The sequence below is a fragment of the Cryptomeria japonica genome, chromosome 8 (genome assembly GCF_030272615.1).
Source record: "Cryptomeria japonica chromosome 8, Sugi_1.0, whole genome shotgun sequence".
NCBI classification, from domain to species: Eukaryota; Viridiplantae; Streptophyta; class Pinopsida; order Cupressales; family Cupressaceae; genus Cryptomeria; species Cryptomeria japonica.
In genome coordinates this window covers 110,310,663-110,331,882 of record NC_081412.1, presented here as the reverse complement: position 1 = coordinate 110,331,882, position 21,220 = coordinate 110,310,663, and positions in this window count along the sequence as shown.

Genomic DNA, 21,220 nt, shown 5'->3' with positions numbered 1-21,220 from the left:
TCCAAGGATATGAGGACACTGTGAGTCTAGTATGAACTGGGGCATTCCTTGTTTGCAACTGTCTTATCTCCATGCAAACGGGTACAATGACTTTCTGGGTCGAACATATACCTTGATTGTCATAACCTATTTTTCCATAATAAAGCTCAATGATGATAACGCACAAGAAGCTCTTTCACTTTCATATCTTCTATCTTTCATCCCCCTTTCTTGATTGACTCCCATCGTCCTTCTTGAGTCCGTGTATCCTTCTATCACACGACTGAGTATAATGATACACCACAAACATTAACATTTCATGTAGTTGCACCTGCATTACCACATATAAGTATTTCATACATACATATAGATATCACAACTACATCACATCCTGCACACAACACCTATTAACACAATTTACATTTGCATTATCATATTCATCTGCATTACATACATTCACATTTGCATCATGCATACACATATAAAACATAGAAGAACAAAAAAATATATTGCATTGCATCATATACATATTTGCATCCATTTCATAAGCATCACATAGAAAAATACATCACATAGGTACGCATGCATATAGATGCCGCAAAGATGAATCATCTCATATATATAATCATAAGTGTCATGATACAATAATGTCAAAATCATATGGCTACAATCACCCACAGGTGTCTACATCATCATACAAAATGGTACAAAACTGATACATAAGAACCCACCGATCACTCCTGCCAATACTACTGGTAGTGCTAATCCTGTCTGTGTCATCGTGTCCCATGCCACGTGTCCAGCCCTCATCTCTAGTCCTAGATCCTGAAACATTCATCTCAGGGCCTCCCTATCTCCATCTCGATCGTATGGAATCAACTCCCCATCGATCGGTATCCGCAGAATCTTGTATACATCCTCTAAGGTGACTATCATCTCCCCCATTGGCAAATGAAAAGTGCAAGTCATAAAGTGCCACCTCTCCGCCAGTGCAATCAACAATCCCATGTTCGCCTGAAACTCAGGCACATACAGAATATGTCTCAATCCCATAGCCTCAATCATAGCTCGGTCCTTGGCTGTCAACTCAGGTCGCAACCTCTGAGTCGATGGGAATCTCTCCCGTGACTCCAGCATAGGCAAATACTCTTACAGTCACACAAATCAATCATCTCAGTCCTAGTGACACTCACTCTTCATCACAAAGTGTTGCTTCTATCCTAGTGGTACTCCATGTTCATCACAAAGTACTACATGTTTGGCACTCCCTGTTCATCACAAATTTCTACTCACATTTGCACTCACTGTTCATCACAAAGTGCTGCTCATATTTTAGTACTCCCTGTTCATCAAAAAGTACTATATCTTGGTACTCACTGTTCATCACAAAGTGCCTTGATCTATCTTATCCTAGGGCCTATGCTTGAGTGAATCCTCTTGAGTAGTTTCCTAATTGGCAACGTATCTTCTATCACAGAATTGTCAATCCTAGCCCTATTTGCTATCCTAGTTTTCCCTAGAGGACCTGCTTGAGTGTATCCTCTCAGCAACTTATCCAATCGACAGCGTATGTTCATCACAGAACTGTCGATTTGACCTAGAAGACACCAATTCACATTTTTGGACACAAACGCATTTTCCTGACATAAACGTGCATTTATTACATTATCTAGCATGCATTAATGAAAACAATAAATGCATCAAAGTACAAGGAGGTTTTGTGGTACTTACTAGCTCTCCTGCCTTTGCTGGCCTCTGGAATCGGCGAATGCGGTCGAATCTATGAACCAAAGCCATCACTGCTGACTGCTGCTGCTCTTTTCTCTCTCTGCACTCTAATCTCTTGGAGGTGTAGATGACAATGAGGATGTATTTCCCTCATGGTCTATCTTATGGACTGCCCTAGCCCTTGTCTCCCGAGTCAGTCTTCATTATCCCGTGACTCTGTCACTTTATCTGGTCAGTCCATTTTATCCTGTCTTTCTTATCGAGAGATTGTCTGCGATCTTTCCAGACATTTTCATCCAATCTCTCAAGGGGGCATATCATTCCCATCTTGGGGCAACTTTGTATCAGTTCATATTATCTTCTTTGAAACAACACGACAAGCTGCATTGTCTCAAAGAGGGGCAAAATGTAAACACCTAAAATTGTCCAATCTAATTAAATAAATATCTTTATTTATTTAATTACTTTAGCCTAATTCATCTATTAATTAAATAAATCCTTATTTATTTAATTAATTCATTTATCCTCTTCTAGCCTTATTTCTCATTTAGATAAATACATTTATTTATTTAAATTTTCCTTTTTCTAAATTAAATAAATATCTTATTTATTTAATTATCGCACTTCTTCTATTAATTAAATAAATCTTTATTTATTTAATTAATTCATTAACCTTTTCTACCTATGACACATGTCATTCATCTCTTAATTAATACACTACCTACCCCTTTCATTATTTTATTATTTCTTTTACCTACCCTCTAATCATAGCCGACCTCCTTTTACACCTCTCAATCTTATCCCTCCATTTCATATAGTGTCTTCTATATAAGGAGATTCTTCCTTCATTATCAAACCCTAATCAATCTATGCACCCCCTGTTGACTACTTGACTACATTACGCTTTTGAACATAGGCAATCCTACTTGCAACCACATTTATGTTCTTTGTTGAGCTCTTGTGCACACATAAAATCTGAGAGCAAATATATCAAGCAAGATCAATGGAGATAGGAAGAATGGAGATCCAAACCCTATTGGACATGTGATGGTATAGTCTTTGTGATTTCATTTGATTTGCATTGTCTTAGGTAATCTTCATATGTTATGGTGGATCTTTGTTGTTGTTAGGCTAGGGTTTTGTGGTTGAATTCATTTAGCTTTTCAATATCGTTATTATTGTTATCCATTTTCACCATATATAGGGACCACTCCATACTGCATCAAATTTTGAGTGTTTCCCAGGTTTTGCTCTGTCAGCATCCCATTTTAGGATAAAATCTCTAACTTGCAAGGTCCTCAAAATGGATTTCTTGTCAAAATGTCTCTTCACCTATCCCTAATGTACATTTAAAGTTTGCTTGTCTTTCTCCCTGACCTCTTCAAGCTATGTAAGTTCAGTATACCTTACTAACAAGGCATCATTTTCTAGGAGCTCCAACTGATTTGCCAGGTCTAGGGATGGAAACTCAAGGGATAGAGGGAGCCTAGCTTCCCTTCCATATACTAGCATGAAAGGTGATTTTCCCAAATCCCTCTTGGGCGTAATTCTATCAGCCCATAAGGTTGTTCCCAACTTGAGGTGCCATGACCTCTGATTGTCTTGAAGAGTCCTCTTGATGATTTTGATGAGATTTTTGTTAAAAGACTCAGCTAAGCCATTGCCTTGGGGGTAGTAATTTGATGATATTTTTAGAAAGACATCATGTTGGACTGCCCACAAACTAATTTGAGATCCCACAAAGGCCTTAGCATTGTCCAATATGATGGTGGAAGTGGCTCCAAATCTGGTTCCAATCCCCTCAAAGAATTGAGTCACTGAATTTTTTATTGCCTCCTTCAAAGCAACAACCTCTATCCATCTTGTGAAATATTCTATTGCAGCCAAAATCCACTTGTGGCATGTACTTGACATTGGATTGATAGAGCCAATGGAATCAAGCCCCCATTGTACAAAAGGTTGATCAATAGAGATGGGATTAAGGGGCAGAGTTGCTAATATCCACTTACCTACAAAAAGTGCATACTCTTTGCACTGTCTAACCCATTCGTGAGAATCATTTAATAGAGAAGGCCAATAATAACCTTCTCTCATGATCTTCATAGTTGTAGTTTTTGCTAAGAAATGTCCACCAGAGGGCCCATTATGAAATTCCTTTAACAACCTACCAGTCTAATCTCCATGGATATACCTCAGCAAGACACTATCTAGGCTCCTTTTGAATAATATACCATCCACTAAGGCATAGAGGATGGATTGCAATATGAGATTCCTTCTCTTGGTTCTATCAAAGTGGGAAGGATAGCTGCCATCTTTTAGGAAGGCAGTCATAACCTCCAACCAACCTGTTTGTGCATCTCCCTAGTTACCAACCTATTCTTCTACGTGTAGCAAGAGAGAGGTCTCTGACTCTTCCTTAAAAGATGAATTGAACTTCTCATAGAGTCCTCTTCCCCTCACTAATCTGGTAATTTTGATGTCAATTTCATACTCCATGACCTTAGTGATCCATTTAGCTCTCTTCTCACCCATATCCTTGTTGAGAAGGAAGTCCTTAATGCTGACATGTGGGACTAGGAGTTGAATCCTGTTGTTTGAGAGAATGTGTCTGAACTTTTTTAGTGCTCTCACAACTATGATGACTTGTTTTTCCACATAGTTGTACCCAAGTTCATAGTCTTTTAGGCCTTCACTAAAAAATGCTATGGGCTACTCCAAATTATCCCGATTTAACTATGTTAAGCCAGCAGATATGCTAGATTCTCCTCCCAAGGTGTAAAGGATGAAATTCTTCTCATAGTTTGGATTTACTAGGACAGGATCTTGAGCAATGGCATGTTTGATCTGATCAAAGCCCTCCTTCCCTTCCTTAGTCCATTTGAAGGGTGGGTCCTTCTTTAGCATGGTTATGAGAGGCTTAACCAAAGCTACAAGGTTTGGGATAAACCTTCTGACAAAGTTGATTCTTCCAAGGAAGTTTGGAAGTCCTTTCTTATGATGTGGAAGTGGAAGAGACACAATGGCTTCCACTCTCTAGATCTATAGCTAGACCATCTTTGGATATAATGTGTCCAAGTAGTTTGCCCTGATCAATGGCAAATACACACTTGTTGGGGTTCAAGGACACACCATATTCTATGCACCTTTTGAAAACTTTCTCAAGATGAACAAATTGATCTGCCGCATGCTTGGAGTATACAATAATATCATCAAGATATAGTAATACAAATTCTGCTAATACTCCCTTGAAATCCATATCCATGGCTCTCTAAAAAGTTGCACCTACATTCGTTAGTCCAAAGGGAATATTACAATAGGCATAAGTGTCCCATTTAGTAGTGAATGTAGTCTTGTATTGGTCAGATTCTTGGACTAAGATTTGATTATAACTTGAGTATCCATCCAAGAATGAAAATCTTTTAGAGCCACTAACCTTGGCTAAAAAAATTTCCATGTAAGGAAGGGGATAATAGTCTTTAAGGGAGGCTCTTTTGAGGTCCCTAAAGTCTACACATAATCTAATTTCCCCATTTTTCTTCCTAACTGGGACAAGACTAGCTACCTAAGAAGAATGTTTTATTGGAAAAATAATGCTAGATTATATAAGCTTGGATAGCTCTTTTCTCATCAAAGGCTCAATTTTGGGGTTTATAGGCCTTTTCTTTTGTCTAACTGGTTTAGAATTAGGATCTAACTCTATGGTATGTTGAACTAGAATAGGATCAAACCCTTTTAGATCCTCATAGGTAAAAGCAAAAATGTCATTATATTCTTGATAGAGATTTAGTAAAGTATTTTGATCTGATTGGAAACATACCTTTCCCAAATTGAGATTGTGAGGCCCCACCCTGAATCATTCTAGCATTTCAGTGATCTTATATGTTGAGACTATTTTGGATACTTTATTTTATGCATTTTGATTTATAACTTATATGATTCCATGATTTGGGATAACATTGATGTATGTTGATGCTTCATTTATATGCATTATGATATAGATCTCTATATGAATTTTAGAATAGGATAGATTTGTGATGGTGTGTGTCATTATTGGAATTGAAGGACTTTATCATGATGATATAATCAAGATGTATGTTTTATGTATGGATCAAAATTAGGAGAATTATGATAATTGCATATGTGGAGTTATTGGGATGTAAGATGTATTGATTTGTTTTATATGTATATACCGTATGCAGAGTGTTTGATGTGTACTATTATTCTTGTGTTTTATATTATATGAGGTTATTTGAAGTTACTAATGTGTAATTGAGATGCGTAGGAAGTTATCCATCTGACCATGGAAATATTATGGAGAACCAAACCTAGACCTATGTATGTTCATAAAACCAGGGTTTGTCTATTTGGAGAGACAACACCTTGTTTGTGTCGTATTTTATTCGTAATAGTAAATGATGCATGTGTGTTAAATGCTATTTAATTGATTTATTTAAATCCAACAAGAGACATGATTTCATGTATAATTTTGTAAAAGTATTTTCTTTGTGTCACTTGACACATGTGTGGATTTATGTTTGAGTTTTTTTAAAATTTGTCTCTTGGAGGGAATTGTTTAACTATAGCTTTTCAATTAATGTAATGTGATTCCATAAATGTCTTGGGTAAAGAATATTTGGGATGGTCAACATAGGTTTGACCCGAAAATAAACTTCAGAGGGGTTAAAAAAGGGTTAAAGGGACACCTAGGGGTAGTTTAATAGGGTTTCCTAAAGCCCATAAGGTATACCTAAGGGTTAGGGGTAATTTTAGGCAAGTTTCTACTCCCATGTGACCTTTTAGACACCCTAAAAAGTGACTTCTCTAAGTTGTGCGAAAATTGAAATTAGAAGGCTTGAACTAAGTTGTGAACCTTCCTTTTCGAATGAGAGTTCCCTTTTCCATTTTACCTTACCTTCCTTTTTTCAGTTTTTAGAAACTTGTGAGAACTCTCACAAAGGGCTTCTTAAGAAAGAATTAGAAAATTAGTGGGTAATCACCCACTCTCCATTCTTTGGAGACAAAGAATTTTGAAAAGAAAAAGATAGATTTGGGATTTAGAATTTGGCTAAGTGTAGAAAGAAAAGACTTGTGAAATTGGGCTGCTCATCCTCAATAAAACTAGCATACCTTTGGGTAGTTTAAGGTTGGTTCTACCTTTCTTGTAACATTTTCTTCTTGCATGTTGTTTTGAAAGAAATGCTTGTGTAAAAGACTAGTCTTCTTGCATGTATTTCTTGGAAATTTATTTGGTGTTTTGTGCTTATGTAATGTATGTGTTTTGGGAGTAATCAAGACCTCCTACTCTTGGGAGAGAGGATGGTCTTATAGGTGGTAGAAGTGACAGCCCTTGAGTGAGAGGCTCTCGTTATGAGAGTGATCACAAGGGATTTTATGTGACCCTTGCTGCATGGCTTGTTTATGCATTGGGGGTCATAAGGAGGGAAATAAGACATGAATTCCTTGGGGGGCATAAGGAATATGGGGTTGTTATACTTGATGTATTTGGTTTTCCATGAGGTGGCTATATGTTTTACCATACTTGCAGTCTCCTCAGGGTACTTGGTCCACTACCACCCTTGAAAAGACATCACAAATGTGTGGTGCAGTGTAGCCTGGGTTGGGGTTGTGTTTGAGTTTATGTATTCTCTTGTCTTTTGTGTTTGCATGTGTGTTACCTGTCTAGGGCTTGATTCTCCAAGCTCGGGGGTGGCTACCAGTTAGCCTAGGCTGGGAGGTGAGCTCTCCATGGTCATAGCTTTTGATTTAATGCAGGTTGTTGGAAGGAAGGAATAGGACATGTAGATGTGGCTGGAGTTATTTGTTGCAGAAAAATGTTGTAAATGTAATTAATATTCTCTTAAAGTCCTCACTTATTTGAAAGGAGAGACCTATTTGTAAAGTGACAATAAAGACTTGGGAATATGTTTTAAAGATATGTAATATTTATTCATGCAATACTATAGAAAAGAAATGAGTAACTTTGGTTTTAGTTTTCTAAATGTCTGAAAGATAACATTGTTGTGTTTTAGGATATTTTGATAAGAAAGTGATTTATTTATTCCTTTTATGCATTTAAAACAAAATATTAGAAAATAAATGAATTTGATTTGCATGCATGCAAGAGGCTGAAAATAAAAGCATTTAGATCAATTCATGGAAATGTAAAAGTCATTTTATTTAATTCTGTGATTTTATTTTTATTTGCAGAAAATAAAGCCTAAAGTTAAAATAACCATCTCTATAGTTTTATTTTAATAATTTCTAGATAAATAAAGTGGCTGTTAGAGTTTATTTAATTATTGTCATTCATTTATATGCAGAAAATAAAATCTAGGGTTAAACAAATTATTGGAAAGTAAATAATTTCTAGATCTAAATAGCCGTGTTTTCAAATTTATATACTTCAGTCAATTTTTAATTTCATGCAAAGGGTAAATCTAAGGGATCATCAAACTATCTTATTTAAATTTTAGCTGCTTGGCATTAAATTAAAAAGACGTATATACATTTATTAAAATTTGAAGCCTTTGATTTATCTATTAAAATAATTTTCAAATATACAAAAGAAAAAAAACAAAAAAAACAAAGAAAACAGCATAGATTTTCAAGAATGCTCTAAGTTTAATACGCAGTTAAAATATAAGTATTTAAAATATATATATATATATATATATATATATATATATATATATATGAAAACTATATTCATTTATTTAAGTTTAAACGAATTCATTTTCTTTCTTTTCTAAAAATAAACTTATATATCATATATATATATATATATATTTATATATATTTATTATTCTAAGCATTTTTAAAAAATATATATATTAAAAAAGAAAAGGCAAACCAGAGGGCTAGGGCTCGGGCCGAACCCACTGTGCGAAGCACAGTGGCCGGCGGGAAAGCCGAACCACTGTGGTTCACACAGTGGACGGTGCGGCCTACAACCGCCACTGTGGGAGTCTACAGTGGACGTCGCCACTGTGGCATCCATAGTGGATGGCCCGAAGGCCGCCACTGTGGGTGGCCACAGTGGTCGCCGCCACTATGGAAACCCACAGTGAACGACGCCTCCGTGAACGCCCGCTGCCATCACAACCCCCACCCTCGCCTAAATGCATGGCCGCTGCTCCTCGGTAAAAAAAATCTTCGGCCCCTGCACAAAAAGATAAACAAATTCAAAACCCTAACCCAGTTTGGGTTAGGGTATTCGAATAGCAATGAAGGAAGTAAAGAATGAAAGAATTAATAAAAAAAAATATATATATATATAGATAAAAGAAAGAGCATTTTTAAATTATGATAAAAGAAGGCTAGGGTTTTCATGGTGATTAGGTTTGATGTTATTATATATATATATATATATATATATATATATATATATATATATATATATATATATATAGTTATACTTTTATTCATAGAATTTAAAATGAAAAAGAATAAGACAAATTTTTAGATTGAAAGATTTAGTAAGTGTTATAAATTATATATGTCTTAATAAACATATGGATTAGTAATTGTTTTGATAGCCATAAGGGTATTTTAAAGATGTAAAAAAATATATATATTAAATTTTTCAAAGTCTAAACATTTAGAACTTTTATAGTAAACTGGGTAAAATTAATTTTGGATATGGGAAGTTAATTAAACTTATAGGTAAATATCCATTATGAAATTTATTGGCCTTTTTTGTCAATTATATTTTAGCGAGTTGGTTTAAAATAAGCTATGGATTAAAATTGAGAGAATGAAATAATAATTCTTTTAGTATCTGCATATGATTTAAATTATTTTTGTTTACTTGAGTTAGAGGTTTAAGTTGACTTAAACATAGTTAAGACAAAACATGTTATAGCATTTTATATTCGTCAAATTAATGTTTTAAGATGTGATTTTTTTGAAAAAAACAATTATCCCATCCTTGCCCTAAATTTTGGGCATGACAGAGATATTTTCCTTCTGCCATGGCTACTGATTTGTAGTCTCCTTTCTTGGAAGTCAGGTTCATTGCTTTCCCTTTCATTTGATCATCATGGTTGAAGATCCCCTCAAAGGTGATCAACCCTTGGGCAACTTGTTAGATTCGAGCTAGATGATTTGATCTCCATACTGGTCCTGTAGCATGCCCTGCTTCCTATGGGAGAACTTTGCTTCATCTTGTAGGAAGTTCACAATCTGTTGATTAGAGTCAAAGACCTGCCAATTCACTTGGTTATCAGGTCTCACCACCAGTTTGATTTGTTGTTCTTTCTCTGCTGCAACATGAGATGGAATGTCATGTTGGGCACATATGGTTCTCAATCTATCAGCATGTTTATTTTGATTTCTCGGGACACTAGAAATATTGAAGGCTTCAAATCCCTCAATTAGGTCCCATACTCTATGTTTGTAGGACTTGAGAATGTTTCTCTTGGTAATATTTTGGTCTCTGACCTGATTTACAACCAGCTCATTGTCTCCATGCACCTTTAAAGATTTGATCCCTCTCCTTTGTGTTGTTTGGAGACCCAAAATCAAAGCTTCATACTCAACTACATTGTTAGTGCAACTAAATTGAAGTCTAAAAGAAAAGAAATATTTCTCCCCCCTGGGAGATATAAGCAATACACCAACCCCTGCATGATTTTTGTTCCTTGAACCATCAAATAACATGTCCCATATCCCCTGCATATCATTGTCTTCCTTTGAAATATTGGGAATGGGGGTGTCTTCTTCATGTATACAATATGTACCCAAGCTGGTACCATTGACCTCATCAATGGGGTCAAATTAAAATAAATTTGCCCACTCATAAAGTAGGCAATCAAGAACCTCATCCAACTAAGTTGCAAGCTCTCTTACTAAAATATCTTCCTTCTCCTCATGGAGAGTACAATTCTTGTTGATAGGACTTGGGGTATAGGGTTCGATATGATCATTGACAACAAGTTCATCCCTAATGGTGACTTTGGTACCATATCTTGTCCTAAACAACATGTGTGACCAATCAGAAGATAGGTAGCCACCTATCTTGGCAGTGAATTCCATAGATAAATAAATGGAAAAATAAGCAGGGATGTCAATTATTAAGATGTCTTTCAACACACTACAACCCGGGCATGCATGCAAGGTTATATTTAAATATTTAATGAATCCCATATTCTGAACTGATATGCCATCAAGATACACCACCCCTCTTGTTATATGTTCATACTTGATACCTAGGCGGTCAGCTATCCCCTTTGGCATAATCGAAGTACTAGCCCCACTATCTATCATGCAATTATGAACAAGTTTATCTCCTATGATTAATGATAGATAAAAGGGAGGAGGCTTACAAATTTTCTTAGAATTCTCTACCTCTAAAGTTTGCACAAAGCTTGTGGAAGTTGAAGAACTATAACCTTGACTGGTACCTTCCGCAACATCCATCCCCTTTAGGGCTTCTTGAAGTAGGTCTCTTTGAGATGGGATAGCAAAAGAATCCCACATAGATACATTGAGGCTGGCCCTCTTCATCTATTCAACAATATTGAAGGGAATGATAGCCTTAGTAGGGACCTTTGCCACAACAAGGTCCGGTTTTGATATTATAGGGGTCTTAGGTGGCTCTCCCTCCTTAAAATTTTGTGTCAAGTCTCGCTCTTTGTTCGGAGAAGTCACCTTGTCAGGGGGCTTTGGCATTATAGTCTATAGGACAGGTTGAGAAGCTTGAGCTATAGATGGAGTCTGAACTACTACTACAGAACTTGCACTAGGATCTATGGCCCTTCTTTTTGATCTTGTGTTGTTGGCCACATTGTCCCCACTCGCCTGATTCATTCCACAAAAATCGGCCTCCTACCAATTCATGAAAGTTGTATCCCCTTGTGTATGATTGGGACAATCAACAAATTGATGTTGCCCTAATGTTGTTGGCTCCTCTTGTTCTACTAGGCCTCAAGAAAACTCACCACTCTGACATGAGGCCTGATTGTGGGGCTAATTGCATGAAAGAAACCAATCTCGTTCCTCAGCAAGATTATTCTGAACTGGCACTATAGCCTTTGAAGTTCTTGCAATTGTGGGATTTAAACTGTTCAAGGGCCTAGCATTACTCCATTGGTTCTGCCCTTAAAAAGTAGGCCTCTCTTGCTGATAATTCTAGTTTTGGGGCTAATAAGGCCTATTGCTAGCCTATGGCAACTATCTCTTGACTGAGACCAAATCATTTCCAAACCCTTGCATCTGTTGGCTAATATTTTGCACTAAAACCTTGAGCTCTTGAATCTTAGAAAGTGGAGGAGGTACAGGTGTAAGCATTTGACTTGCAGACGCCGTCGGTATTGGTGTTAAAATGGGTCATTGGGTAGGATCCTCTATAAATAAGGGTATTGGGGGCCTAGGAGACAATTTTGCTACCTGTATTAAGCAATTTTTTGCCCTTATGGCAATTTCATAAGATAAAGGGAGATTATTTCCCCTCATGGATTGAATCATTGCAGCTATGTCACTATTCAAAGCCTTGAGATAATATAGAAAATAATGGTTTGATGAAGGCTTCACTAATGATGGGGTTATATCCCATGTCTTTTAAAATCTATAGTTGAAGTCACCCATGAACTCATGGGGTGTTCTTTTAATTGTGGTCAACTGTTCCATAAGTGTTAGATGGTCACTTTTATCCTCAAAATGCTTGCATATATTTTCTCCTAACTCATCCCAATTGCGAATGGAGCTAGGATCTATCCCTCTATACCATTGGAGGGCTTTCCCCTTGAAAGAGGAGGCAAGAAGCCTCATTGCAACATTATCTTCTGTGACATCAAACACTATGCAGATACTTGCCAAATTTTGGATATTCGCTTCCAAGGAGGTAGATGTTTCTCCAATAAAAAATGGTATAGCCTTCAAGGATGCCACTGGAATATCATTCTTTTGGGCAAGAACTAAGGGGCTGCCACCATTGAAGGTGATAAAGGTATATTCTCTTGGCACTGCCATAGCAAATAGGGGTTTGTTGATATGCATGGCAGGGCCTGTAGACTATGAAAGTCTGGTAAAAGAAGGGGTAGAATGAGACCTTAAGGGTGTAGGTGATTCTCCTTGAGTTCCCCTTGTCGATAACAATGAAATCCTACCTCTAGTTCTTCCACAATTTGAATATGAAAGCTCAAAGTATTGGAAATTACCTCTAGAAGATTCTCTAGTTTGAATTCTTGGCATGTAAATGGCAACTGGTCCTCACCAAGAGTCTAAATTTGTTCCTTAGAGTCTCCAAGTGCTTGATTGATTTCCTCCAAAGGTTGGGTTGCTAAGAGCAAAACTCAATCCTTAGCAGATATGTTGGAATTGTGTCCCACCAAGCGTGCCAAAAATTGTTGTCACAAAATTTTTCACCCTTGGTGATCAGGCTTGATCACCAACCTTGTGAAACATGGAAACAACCTCTCAAGTGTGGGATCTTGCTAAATGTGAGGTTGAGTCTCTGAAGAAGGATAACTTCCTTTCCAATCAGATGCAGGTGTTGGACAAACCCAACACTGATAAAACTAATCTATGTTTTGACAGGGAAAAGAGAGAGATAAGAGGGTTGCATGAAAGAAGGGAAATAAGGCTTGCACCTAGACTAAAAGTTGATCTACCCCACTTGTAACTACACAAGATATTGACAAAACCGCCCAAAGATACATTAGTTCCTATCTAAGTCTAGCTTTCTGAGACTGAGTCAAGGTTGGAATTATTAACAATGGCAAAGGAACAAACAATGTTATCAGATGCCACTCCAAGAGGGATCAACACTATTACAAATGCTAAGAAAACATGCATTCACACAACTAGGTAAAGAAAATACATAATTTACATAAAATGAAACTAGGTAAGACAAGCAGATTTTATTAATGAGAGGCAAGGTGATCATACGGTTGCAGAAATCATGGATTACTACCAAAGAAAAAAGGAGAAGATCTTAAGAAAATGTTACAAAATTGCCTTTATAGTTCAGGCATAACTCAAATGGGCTACAATTGAGAAAACCCTAACCCTGCCCAAGTTAGGTTACAAAAAATATAAGAGGGAGAAAAAGATCAAATCAAAGAGTGATCTGATGACGTGCTACATCAAACTCTAGAAGCATCCTCTACCTCTGGAAAAGTGAAAACTATGCCTTGGTGAAGAAAACCCTACCGACAAGCATGGTCGAGCACACTTGCAGGGACAAAAGTCTATGTTTTGCATTGAAGAGGGCATGAGGGTGTCTGAAATTGATCCATAAAAGTCACCTCTAGAGTAATGGCGTCCTAAAACTAGTGATTGGAAGAAAATTTGACCAAGATCTGGCGCAACTGAGAAAAAAATATCCTCGACCAATGGGTCAACAACCACCGTGCACAGAGAACTGAATGCCAATGGTCATTGATAATTTGAACCTTTTTTGTCGATCAAGAGATATCATGTGTAGACAAACGTGTGAGATCTCTCCACATAAGCATGTTCAAAATCCCAACAAAAGATGAAAACATCATCATTGGATCGAGCTTTATGAATATCCAATGGTCTTTGATAGCTGATGTGGCACCTGAGTCCACACCTCCTTCACTGTGTTTGACCATTTAGCAGCCTTGCATTCATACCCCATAGCATCTCTGCGGGTCCATCTTTACTCCATAGGATAAGACCCTCCATGCTCCTGCTTCTTTTCTTATCTTGTGAATCCCTTTCACTATCGGTTCACCCCTGCAGGATAGCCATTGCCTTCATTTTTTCATGTCTTCTTATCCTGTGACATCCTTTTTTGTCTTTGTTTACCCTATGGGATAATCCATTTGAGCTTTGTCGTGACACTTCCTTACCCCGTGAGATGCTGCTGCTAACCTAGAAACCTCGCGGGCTAAGCCAAAATTCCTCCCACCATCAACCATTCTTATCCCGCGGTGCTTTGCACTTCTTCATTTTACCTCGCGGGATAAGGTCCCATTGGTTTTGCCTTTATTTCCTTATCCTGTGAAGACGTGCGGGATAAGAAAGTCATTTGTTTCCTTGTATCTATTGTTCTCTTATCCCGTAACTCGCCTTGATTCTTTACTTCATCCTGCGGGATAAGCATTTGATTGTCTTTGTTGATTCTTATCTCGCGACATCATTTGGTCACCATTTCCCCCTCATTGGATAAGAGAAAGCCTTTCTCTTTTCTTGTCAATTATTTATCCTGTGAACTATCATTGTTGCCCTTTGTTCTCTGCGGGATAAGGGTGAATTCCCCGCTGTTGGTGAGAGAAGACCGCCATCGGCTGGTGAGAGCAAAAGGGAAAACCAACCTGCCATCGACCATCGAACCCTCCAGCCAGTAGACTTAAGTGAGTTGATCGGACGACCTGGGCAACTCAAAAATAGAATTAGAGTCCTGCCGTCGGGCATGTGCACAAAGATGGTGGTCAGAAAAGTAGACACCACCCAAAAAAAACTTGGAAAAATAGGTAGCGCATACGCGGTTTTAAAATTTCAAATTCCTGCGTACGCGCTTAGGTTTGTTCTTCTCGAGCCTAGAAAAGGTAGCGCGTACGCGTTGAGCTTAGGAAACTGAGCGCGTATGTGCTATGCCTAGGAAAATTAGTGCGTACGTGCTGCTTATAGGAAAATGAGCGCATACACGCTAATAATCCTAGTAAAACTGCATACGCGGTGCCTGATGAAAAAAGTTTTTTAAAAAAACTAGGTCCTCATTTACCTGAAAAGTGCATTTTTTACTTTCTTTTTTTCCCATTTTCTAACCTAAACTGTGAACGGGGTGTGAAATTTGTCCTCAGGCTATGGATCAAGGTTGGTTTTTGTTTTTTTTTGTCTTTCTTTCTGGTTTATGCAATTTGTTTTACATTTCAAATTTAATTTCATTAATTTTGATTAGGTTTTTTCATTTTTTGTTTAAAAAACCAGATTCTTCTAATCCAGAACAAGAACAACCAAATGCACCTCCTGAAAACACACAACCACCCCCAATTCCTCCTTTTGACTGCACAGCCGAAACACAGGAAGAATTAATTAATCAGTTAGGGCAAAATACATCCAAAATCAATAGACTGATTGTAAAATTGAAAACTTCTGAACTTGACCATCATCAATCCCTCGCCACTAGCCTAGAAACATTAGCTAGTGGTGCCATAGCTATTTCCACAGAAATTACCAAATGGGGAAGCTTTAGGGATAGGTGTCATCAATTCTATGCCAATGGGCTATCATACGATGGAGTTAAAAATAAAAATATTTCTAAACAACAAATATGTGCCCTTTATGTTGACCCCAAAACTAGTCAGCCATTACCTCCTAATGCAAAGAGGTTTCCCATACATTGGTGTACCAATGTGCAGATGAAGAATAGTTTTTGGCAGAGGTGGTGGATGGTCTTTGATGATCCACCTTGTAATAATTATGAGGTGCCATTATATTTTTTGAGAAAAATATATTGTGAGTTTGTGCTCAATGTGCACCCAAATTATTTTGACATGAGAGAGTTTCATGGTAGAGGTGGTGGCTCTGCCCAAGATAGACCTGGAGCCCATAGGCGATTAGCCGCGGAGAGTCGCTGCCCCCTAGCACCCAAACCCAAGGTGCATCAGGTTGTCCCATTAGAGCTGAAAGAGTCGATGGAGCTACTGACTCTTCAGGTAGCCACAACATTGAATGGTGCCATCATCCAGCATGGGACATCATTAGCACACCCTATTGTATTGGATGATGAGCCATTAGAGGGTGACAGAGAGCCCATCGAGCATATGTGTGTCAGTTGCTCAGGGATATGCTCAGGGATAGATGATGCAGTCGGTGCAAATGGATACTCATATCATCTATGCATGATTTGCGATTGTAGATGTCAAGCTCACACGATTGAGGATGTCGCGTTGATAGATGAGTTGATGGACATGGTGTTTGCCCATGAGCCACAGACATAGGTGTGTTGATTTGAATTCATAACATTTTATTTATCAGTCACTTTAATTTTGTAATTACATAAATGAATTTTCATTTATACATCAATTTAAATTGAGACAAATAATATGCATTTCAGGATGCAGCAGCAGTATCCCATACACCTCCCCCAGTTACCACAGCTGCAACTTCAATGCCTGAGGTATAAATTTTGTAACATGTTAAAATAGAATAGTACACTTTGAATTCAAAAAAATACAAGATATACTAACTATCTTTAATGCTTGGTCCAATTTCTAGTTTGTAGGTGTTGACAGGGGATGAAATGTCCTAGATTGATGACATCACGCTGTCGGCGATCGATTTTGGCCTACAAAGCTATACGGTATCATATTTTGTACAACTCTTTTTATGTATTGTTTTGATGTAATATGCAAGTCATTTCATTTTAGATTTTTAAAATTATGTTTAATTTATTATCTGTACTAATATCTCATGTTAATTTTCTATTTTTAGGGCACCCCCTCTGCGTCTAGGGCTCGTCCGAAGAAAAAGAATATCTCGAAGATGCCAAAATGTGTGAAGAAGGTAATTGAACATATTTTTAGTTGTACAATTGTTTGAAAATGTTGAAATCAAGTATTAGTAGGGGTTTGTAGATTGATTAGTGTTTTTTGTCTATTTTACATGTACAACAGCCATTGAGCTTTGTGGATATGTTGAATGCACCTAATTCACCCGCGAATCAAGAGAGGGCAGAGGTATGTATCTCTACTTTATTTTCTTGATTTCATGATTATATGCACTCGTACATGTGAACTTGTGATATATTATAATCTTATAGTTTTTTCATACAGCAAATATCCATACCTATTTTGCCAATGGCAAACCCTCCTCCTTGCACTGGAGAAGCATATCAGGATCTGGTACACTTTTGTTTGATATGTAAAATTAATTGTTTTCAACCTTCAATACTTATCATTATATTAATTGTATTTAATCTTTGTACATTTTTTGTATAGGTAATAGTGACCGTTTCTACATTGATGGTGAGCCATCCTCAGTCCATTGGAGAAGCATCTGAGGCATAGGTACGTCATTGTTCTCTATATTATAGCTTTTAAGTGTTTTTGATATATTTATGTTAGTACATTGTATTAATTGTACATTTAATCTACAATAGACTTGTTCATGGTACGGCCATAACGTGGATCCATTTAAGTATGTCTTCAAGAAAACTCCTAAGAGTGACAAGGAGAGGAGAGTGAAGACATTAGCTCCTGGATTAGCCGATGAGGTAATCTACATTTCAATTGCAAAGGAATTAAAGTTAAATTCATAGTTATGATGTCAATTGTGAACTATTTTCTACAAAAGAATTCTAACTTGGCTTTTGAATTGTGGTTTTGCAGCCATCTACAGAGCCGCATACTGCACCGAAGAGGCTTGATTTTGATGATCCACCAAAAGTTTAGGATCATATAGTGTTAGTTTTGGTCATAGAATGACCAATACATGTAGATATATTCTACAGTTTTATTGTATATTGATTTGGACATGGCATATGCCACATTTTTGTAATACTTGTATTGACTTGACAAACATGCCTTTTTTTATATATATAAATATCGATATTCAATCCAATAAATGTGTAATGAGTTCATTATTTTGTATTCGTTGTATTTTGTGGTTGTCCTTTTATAAATTTAAATGAATATTTGTATATGTAATCAACAATATCAATATAAACAACAAAAATATATAATATAAAGCATTGCAATCATGGAATATGATTTGATAAAATTTCTAAAATGTTGAATTAACCGTACAAAACTCCTTGTATTCAGTTCATTATTTTGTATTCGTTGTATTTGTTGGCTGCCCTTTTATAAATTTAAATGAATATTTGCATATGTAATTAACAATATGAATATAAACAACAAAAATCGACAATATGAATTTAAACAACAATGTGTTTGGTGCGAGAGCACCCTCACGCTCGCAATGGTCAAATTTTATTCCTCGTGTGCACAAAACGACATCGCAAGCACATCTGGGTGGGCATGTTTACGCTAGGCATGCCCCTGTCATGCATCCCAAAGCACTAGAATGTCGAGAGACATACCCTACCGGTGAGATCTCTCAAGTGCCCTGAGTCCAAAAAATTGTCAAAATTTAACGGACTGTTTCTTCCAATCCATGATACATACGGTCGATCTGTTTGATCACATGGGGTCATGTGAGGATCCTCTACAATGGCCTATCTCGGTTTTTGATGACTCGAAGCCATTTTCAATTAGTAGCATTTCTTCGCTTGCTCAAAAAATTGGCAGTTGCTTGCAAGGAAAAGTTGCAAGATTGGCTAGAATTGATTTTGTTCCTCATGTACATAAACCGACATTGTGAGCGTGTTTGGGTGGGCATGTTTATGCTAGGCATTCCCCTATCATGCATCCCAAAGCACCAGAACGTCGAGAGTCATACCCTACCGGTGAGATCTCTTAAGTGCCCTGAGTCCAAAAAATTGTCAAAATTTGACAGACTATTTCTTCCAATCCATGACACATACGATCAATATTTTTGATCCCGTGGGGTCATGTGAGGCTCCTCTACAATGGCCTATCTTGGTTTTTGACAACTCGAAGCCATTTTCAATTAGTATCATTTTTTCGCCTGCTCAAAAAACCGTCAATTGCTTGCAAGGAAAAGTTGCAAGATTGGCTAAAATTGATTATGTTCCTCGTGTACACAAACTGACATCACAAGTGCATCTGGGTGGGCATGTTTATGCTAGGCATGCCCCTGTCATGCATCCCAAAGCACCAGAACGTCGAGAGTCATACCCTACCGGTGAGATCTCTCAAGTGCCTTGAGTCTAAAAAATTGTCAAAATTTGACGGACTGTTTCTTCCAATCCACAACACATACGGTCAATTTGCTTGATCCCATGGGGTCATGTGAGGCTCCTCTACAATGGTCTATCTCGGTTTTCGATGACTCGAAGCCATTTTCAATTAGTAGCATTTTTTCGCTTGCTCAAAAAATCATCAATTACTTGCAAGGAAAAGTTGCAAGATTGGCTAGAATTGATTTTGTTCCTCGTGTGCACAAACCGATGTCATGAGTGCATCTGGGTGGGTATGTTTATGCTAGGCATGCCCTTTTTGTGCATCCCAAAACACCAGAATGTCGAGAGTCATACCCTATAGGTGAGATCTCTCAAGTGCCCTTAGTCCAAAAAATTGTCAAAATTTGACGGACTGTTTCTTCCAATCCACAACACATACGGTCGATCTGCTTGATCCCATGGGGTCATGTGAGGCTCCTTTATAATGGTCTATCTTGGTTTTTGATGACTCGAAGCCATTTTCAATTAGTAGCATTTTTTCGCCTGCTCAAAAAACCATCAGTTGCTTGCAAGGAAAAGTTGCAAGATTGGCTAGAATTGATTTTGTTCCTCGTGTGCACAAACTGACATCGCAAGCACGTCTGGGTGGGCATGTTTACGCTAGGCATGCCCCTATCATGCATCCCAAAGAACTAGAATGTCAAGAGTCATACCCTACTGACGCAATGTAGAAGTTGCTTGACAACTTTTTTGACAATTTTTTTGACAACAATGACAATTTTTGCTCAAATTGTATCTAGTCTCAATCTATCACCCCTATGACCCGATAATGACTGAAATAATTATCCATGATTATACAAGAATCAAGAATGCTCATGATTGACCAAGGACACATCACATATACTCAAAACATAGTCACAAAACATTGACACACAAAATAGTCACAAAACATTGTCACATATTATTTAAATCAGCTCTTAGCTATTTGATTATACAGAAAATTGTCTTACAAATAATCTCATGGGATTTTATACAAAATTTGGCATTACAATATATGCGATTCATCTCATCTCCATTTTAATACACAAATCATCTCATGGGCTTTTATACAAAATTTGGCATTACAATATGTGCGATTCAGCTCATCGCCATTTTAATATACAAAATTTGGCATGTACATATGTACAAATCAGCTCATTGCCACTTAAATATACAAAATTATGCCCCTAAACATGTAAAAATCAGCTCATAGGCATTTATATATACAAAAAATGAATATAGAACAATTCGTCGATGATTTATACAAAATTCTCAAAATCATTCTACTCTGAACCATAGAATCAATCAAGTGAGCCTTCAGGATCGGCTCTAACCCGTATTGTGTCAAGTATTGCCTCGTGGTCAGATTCATGAACTTTCCATAAAATCTTGTTATGAGGTCTACCACAATACTTCATCAAATGAATATTTGTTGCAACAACAAGGTTAGAGAAATGAAGAATATGTCTGTGTGTTTCAAAGTCCTCGAGCAACCAAACATCAGAATTCTTGATAGGGTATCTCCGAAGCCATGTTCCTATCATGACAACAAACCCAATTGGGTACTCAATACCCTCTCCGTCAATGATTGTGGTTGTCAATTTTCTTTTAGGCTCAACACAATGACACAAATAGTAATTTGTTCCTTCTTCATTGTTCTCTTCTGCAACAACTACACACACATGACCTGCATTTTATAAAGTGTTAATTAATACCAAAAATAAAGTATGATGTACAACA